Genomic DNA, 6,008 nt, shown 5'->3' with positions numbered 1-6,008 from the left:
CATCGTATGGAAAATACAATACAACATGTAGTCTTTGATTCCACCTGTGCCTAAATGGGAAATCAGAATGATATTTAATGAGAAATATAGGCGCAAGGAATCTTTTCGTCACAAGTATTTAACCTCTTAAAGAAATGTCTCAGACAATAACAAGTCAAATATGACACTTAAATTCCTTTCCTACAGAAGAAACAGGAGTCCTCTTAAGAGACCAAACAGGTGAAAAAATAAGATAAATCTGCATGAACTCCATTGCCTGCAATAATTAATTTTAACTAAATACAGTGTTTAATCTCTCCAGGATTAATTTTCTATGGCAAAGCATACAAATATAACAAAGTTTCCAAAATGGATTATTTAATCTATACATGTTGGACTAATTATAAGTTGTTTGTTTAAACTATTAATCACAAGCCTGTTTCAAGTGATATATCACTATAAAAAATTATGTGGATTCTTTTATAAATAAGATAGTTCCTGATTCCCTAGTCTGATCTCTTTACCAACTGAATAAAATAAATGGTGATTCTAGATGTTTCTATACTAAAACAATGTCTTCCCACAATGATCTGTGTACAAAATGAAGCACCTATTTAAGAAGCCAGATGGAGGATGTAGGAGAAACTTAGAAGGTGGACTTCAAGAACTGGGATAACATTGAGTCAGATGTGACCAATGTTGGGATGAATTCATGGAGATGAGCAGGAATACTTGCAGGGTCACCACACTTAAAAAAACATCTGCACCAGAGCTGGGTGCCAGTGGCTCACGCCTGTAATCCGAGCTACTCAAGAGGCTGAGTTCTGAAGATCACAGTTGAAGCCAGCCCAGACAGGAAAGTCCATGAACGCTTATCTCTAATTAACTACCTCCCAAAAATCTCAGAAGTGGAGCTGTGGCTCAAGGGATAGAGTGCTAGCCTTGAGAGAGAGAAAGAAAAAAAAAAGCTCAAGAACAGTACTTAAGCCCCGAGTTCAAGCCCCAGGACCAGCACAAACAAGCCAAAATAGCAATAACAAAAAAAAAAAAAAAACATCTGCACCAAATAAAAAGACAAGGCTCTGACAACCCAAAGCAATGAACACAAGTTACTTCTCTGCCACTCCAAGTTTACAATAACCCCCCATGCCTGCCAGTGTACCCAGGTATAATCTTTTTTTTCCATTTACATAACTTTTGAGAATATTAGAAGTGAACATATGAATGATTATACAATTATTCAAAAGAGCAAAGGCTGAAAATGAATAGAGGACTTCTTAAAGTACCAGCCAGGTTAAATGTAAAGCCATTGAGAATTAAGCTGCCTGTCCCTCCTCCCTGACCACCCATTTCACCAAGATGTTCACTAGAAAGACATAAACTAGAGATAAAAGAAAAATGTATTTGCCAACCAGTTACAAAATGAGTGGGTTCACAACTTGGCTAGATGGTCTATGAAACTAGAGAGAGAATCACAACCCTAATTTGAGGGGTGCTTCCCTCAAATCTCTTTTTATCAGCTTACAACACAAAAAGCAATCTTCTCCTCTTCCTGGCCTAAAACTCCACACTTTTTAGCAGGTGACAAAGGAAGATGCATTAAGTCCAAATGATAATATTAATTGTCAACTTGGAGGTTGGGATACAATTACTTAAACTGAATTCAACTTAAAAGACTCGTTATGTTGCTAGTCTTAGTGAAGCACACTCTAGGGAAATGAGATAGAGAAGAACAACACCAAAAATTGATGAGTGCCACCTGTGTACCAAATGCTGTCCAACTGGACTTTCTGAGATAATGGAAGTGAACTATCCACTATCCAATATGGTAGCCACATGCCACATGTGTTTTTTTAAGCACTTGAAACAGCTAGCTAGAAAGAAATCAAATTAATTTTAATTTAGTTAGACAAGGCTCAGTGAATGTTTATATAAATATTAAGATACTTGAGGCTCTAAAACCTTCTGGGACTCAGGCAGTTACTGTTAACTGTATTTATTATTTTTAAGTGTATCAATAATGTCTGGTACAGTGTTTGAAAAAGAGTTCAGCCCACATCAGAAATGCACTTACTTTCCAATCTGCACAAAATTAGCCTTTTCCTAAAGTACTCATGCTCTTTAAAACAAAACAAAAAAACACACTTAGCAAAATTGTACGTGTTGCATTCCCCCTTTGAATTCTATCCATGAGCAGAAATAGGCTGCAGTTCTGCCTAGAAATCACTTGTAAAAATCGTTGGAGCCCAAATAGCATGGAGTTAGTTCTGCTCCCTGAGTTTTAAACATTTCCTCCCCTTTCTCAACCCATTCTACTTTACATGCACTCATGGGTTTCATTTTACTGTTACATTCTGTCTTTTCTTGAAAACTAGATAGGTAGAAATGAAATAAAAGCTAGACACCCAAAGCTTATTATATAGCTTCATGTGATACAAACATTGAAGAGGCATTTTTCATAGTAGCATTTAGCCTTCATAGTTGAGTCTTGGTGATTCCAAAGTTTTGCAGATTAAATGAGTATTTTAGCATGAGAATGTAAGCTTCATTCTTCATTGGCTAAGATATGAGGAAGAGTGTGTTCAACAGTAGAGCTCACATAGTTTTCCTATATATTTCAATTGAGAACCAAAAGTTAAACTAAAAAGCAAAGTGGGAATAAGCAGGTTTTTGAAACAATAATGCATATCCTCCCCAACCTATAGTATTTATCATTTAGTTAAAACAATTTAAATAACTTTATTAATCAATAGGAAGAATTAGAAAACAATCACAACTAAAAAGAACTGCTCTGTACCTCATTTTGTAAGCCAGGTAGGGGATGGCCTCAAATAGATAAAATCACCATAATCATGTAATTCACATTTGCTTCTGCTGCTAAGTTTTATAAAGTGTGAATGGAGAAAATATTCTAGATGATACTCAGCAGAAAAGAGCATCTGAAATACATTTTTCGCTGCCTGGAGAAATCAGTTCAGCATAGTGTTATAAATAGGATCCCTGGCACAGATTCGACATAGGAATGTATCAAGAATCTTACTTAATGAAAATATAGTTGCACTGTCTTAAGGAGCACAATCACAAGCTCTCTCTATCCACAGTTCGGTTGTAAGCTACACTACAGACTACTGTGATCATCCACGGGCATTTGCGCTGGATCTATTCCTAGCGTCGTTCCTAACATCTATTACGCATGTGCAGTCACATCTATTGAAGTGATGCAGACAATAGATAGAATTAAATTATTCATTTGATTGACAGGTTTGAAAACTGGTGATGTGGGAGAACCACACACCTGCACATGTAGACAAACATATCTTGTACAAGAGAACTCCAACAGTCTAATTTCCTGCTCATTTATGATATTCCTAGCACCAAATTGTCCAGAAAAATGGTCATGTTGCCCTAAAGTGGATTCAAACTTTTTTTTTTATGAAAACGTTCAATGTATGTATTGAACACTGGCGAATTGAACTAAGAGGTTAGTCCTTGGATATTCAAGCTAAAGAGGTCAGTAGATAAAGAACTAGATAAAGAGGGGAGGAAGAAGTACAGGGCGTCTAATGGCCCCCATCTCTCCCCTCTAGTAGCTAGTGTGTTCTGCTCTATTTATTGTGATATGTAACATATGCTGCCTGTTACAGACACTTGAACGCCACTGATGGCAGAATTGATAGATTTCAGTTGGCACTTGAACAAAAAAACAAAAAACTAAACAGAGGAACAGTGTATTTGAAAGCGAAAGGAAAGCCACAGAAAGGAAAGTAGCAAGACTCTCCAGGTGGAGAGGGGCCTAAAGAGTCCAGTAGAGTCCTCTTGGAGGACGGTCATTAAAGTATGGGGTTCCTCCTCCCCTATCTCCTCCCCTGGCGCTGCTCTAATTGCTTCATGGCCTGTGCAGGCACTGGGCACCGCCCTGGCTCCTTTCATTGGTTGAGCAGGCCCACAGGGCATTGTGGGGGGGGGGGGGGAAGTATTTGAGAAGAACTCACAGAATTATTGAAAGAAGCATTTCAGCAGGAGCTCAAGGCTCTATGATAACAGGAAGCGCCATGATGGGCCTCATGTTACCTGCATATGTTAAGTTGGTCGCTTTTATCCCTATCTACCTAACAGTTTTTCTCTCTTTCCTTAATTTCCCCCTCTTGGGTGGAATCCCCAATTGCCGTTAGGGAACAGGGGGGCTACTCCAGGCTACTTCTGCTAGGAGAAGCGAGGGTGTGAGGTATGACAGCCTAAGATCTCCAGGGAGGGTTTCAGGTGGATGGGCTGTGGCTTATGTACTATTCTAGGGAACCGTGGTAAAACTCCAGAGGGTAGTTTAGATGAGGCTCCTTTTGTATAGCCATTTGTACCTTGATTTTCTTTCATCTAGAATGAACAAACTTAATTGTCAGGTTAAGAATGCGGGAACCAAACATTAGTAGATTTATTACACCAAATAGGGGTCCCAGGAAACGTAGCAGCCAGAACAACAAACACCAGGTGTCTCCTCTGACTGCCATCTTTTTGTTTGTTAATTTAACAAGTTTTATTGTAAAGGTGATGTCCAGAGCGGTTACAGTTACATAAGTCAGGTAATGAGTACGTTTCCTTCTGAACAGTGTCACCCCCTTCCTCATTCTCTTCCGGTTTTTCCCCTCCCAACCCCCCTCCACCCAAGTTGTATAGTTCATTTCCAACATAGCTGACATAGAGTAGCCTGTCTTTTCAGTTGAGAGGCTTTGTGGATTCCCTCAGCATGGCATAAACTTCTCCCCTTCCCTCCAGCAGTCCCTAGCACATCTAAAATTCTTCTATATTGCAAGAACTGCAGCTCCTGGGGTCTGTCTCTAGGTCTAGTGACAAATTTTTTGTCGACTAGAGCAGAAGAAATAATACCTCCTATTTCTGACTGTTGATAGGTATGTTCTCAAAGTAACAAAATACATCTTGAGTAATTAAATCAAGATTTTTTTTAAAGTCACCATTCACACCTCAATCCTAGCTACTCAGGAAGCTGGGAATGAGGACTGAGGTTGGAAGCCAGCCTAGCCCAAAATTTCATGAGACTCTTATCTCCAATTAGCTAGCAAAATACTAGAAGTGGAGTCATGGCTTAAGTACTAGAGTGAAAATAAAGCCAAGTGAGAGCAAGAGGTCTTGACTCAGGCCCTAATACTGACACAAAATAAAATAAATTTAATATCTTTTTAATGTACTTTTAGTGAAATCACAAGTGAATATAATGCAAAATAGTATGCTAAAAATTTTGCAACTCTTAATGAAATGTAAAATGTGAAATTAAAATGAACTAAATAAGTATGTATCTAAATAATAGACCTGAGAAAAGGTCATAATTCTTAATAAGTAATTAAGAAATACACAGATAACTTTCAAAGGACCCAGGTCTTCACAAACACTGTGCAAGCACTTTACTACTGAGTACCTCTACTCCCACAACTCCATTCTCCCCAACATTTTTTGAGGCAGGATGTGTTATGTAGTTTAAGCTGTCTTCAAACTCATATTTCTCCCACTGCAGCCTCTTGAGTGCTGGGATTGCAGGCCTTGGATCCACATCTGTCTTTGAAAATTTATATTGGGGAGAAAAATAGAAAGAGATGAAGCCAGGAATATGCCTGTGATCCTAGCTACTCTGGAGTCTGAGATATGAGGCTCCTGGTTCAAAGCCTGATTGGGCAGAAAAATCTGTGAGACTCTTTATCTCCAAGAAACCAGCAAAAACTGGAGGTGGAGGTCTGGCTCACTTGGGAGGGAAGCAGCAAGAGTCTGGCCCCAGTATAGACCCAAAGAAAAAGAGAAATAAATCTCAAGAATAAAAGAGATTTGAGAAATTAACTATGAAATTTAGACTTAATTTGAATTTTGATTCAAATGACAAAATACTAAATACACTCAGAATATTTATGAGGCAGTTAGCATATTAGACACTTGTTACATTAATATTCAGAATTTATAGAAGCTAGGGATGTAGCTCAGGGGTAAAGCACTTTCCTAGCATGTGTAAGGGTCTAAGTTCAACTCTC

This window comes from Dipodomys spectabilis, unplaced genomic scaffold (genome assembly GCF_019054845.1).
Source record: "Dipodomys spectabilis isolate Male_0828 unplaced genomic scaffold, ASM1905484v1 ptg000002l, whole genome shotgun sequence".
Taxonomy (NCBI): Eukaryota; Metazoa; Chordata; class Mammalia; order Rodentia; family Heteromyidae; genus Dipodomys; species Dipodomys spectabilis.
Note: the sequence above shows the minus strand (reverse complement) of the source record.